Genomic DNA, 867 nt, shown 5'->3' on the forward strand with positions numbered 1-867 from the left:
TATCAAAGGAATGCAAGCCTTTAGGTTATTGATATTCCAAGATAATATTTGGGTGGAAGTGGGGACGTGGGGGAGGCTGTCATTACATCACTGCCATAGGTTTTTTCTGTTGCAAGCTAATGTTGTTGTTATTGTTACATACTGCTACCAGTTTTTACATTCTCTCTCTCTGCACGTTTGTGTGTATATATGTATACACACACACACATATATATATGTTTATATATATATATACATATATATATATCTGAGAGCTTGAATACACACATAAAGTGAGTGATATATTCCAACTTTCAACTGGTCAGCAGAATTGCTCTGGTATTTATAAGGTTTGTTGTTTGTTTGTTGTTTTGTTTTGTTTGTTTGTTTGTTTTTTTTTGCTACAAACTGAAAGAAAAATATTGCTATAAAAGAAAAAGAAGTCAAAAAAAAATGGAAGTAAACTTATTCACAGAAAAATGACACAAAAAAAAAACGGTTCTGAAAAATGGTAAATCGGTCTTGTTTGTTTGTGACCCGCTCTCGTTTGTGTGTGTGTGTGAGTGCCTGTGTGTGCGTGTATGTGTGTGAGTATGTTCTATTTATTTTTTTAAAACGTTTTCTTTTTTGACCGATGGTTTTGGTAGAGTGGGGCGTTATTTTCAGTGGAGTTTTGTGTCATGCCCTTCTCACCGTTACCTCCTTCGTTAATAATCATCAGTTTTTCATCAGTGTTTTTAATCAGTATATCTAAAAAGGAAAAAAAAAAGTTGAAAAAAAAAAATGGAATAAGCATATTTGTACCTCTTCTACTTTTTCTCTTCTTCATCGTGTGCAAGAGTAAAGGTAACGCCAAAAAAAGGGAAAAAAAGGAGAAAACTGAAGAAA

The sequence above is a fragment of the Octopus bimaculoides genome, chromosome 20 (assembly GCF_001194135.2).
Source record: "Octopus bimaculoides isolate UCB-OBI-ISO-001 chromosome 20, ASM119413v2, whole genome shotgun sequence".
Lineage (NCBI taxonomy): Eukaryota > Metazoa > Mollusca > Cephalopoda > Octopoda > Octopodidae > Octopus > Octopus bimaculoides.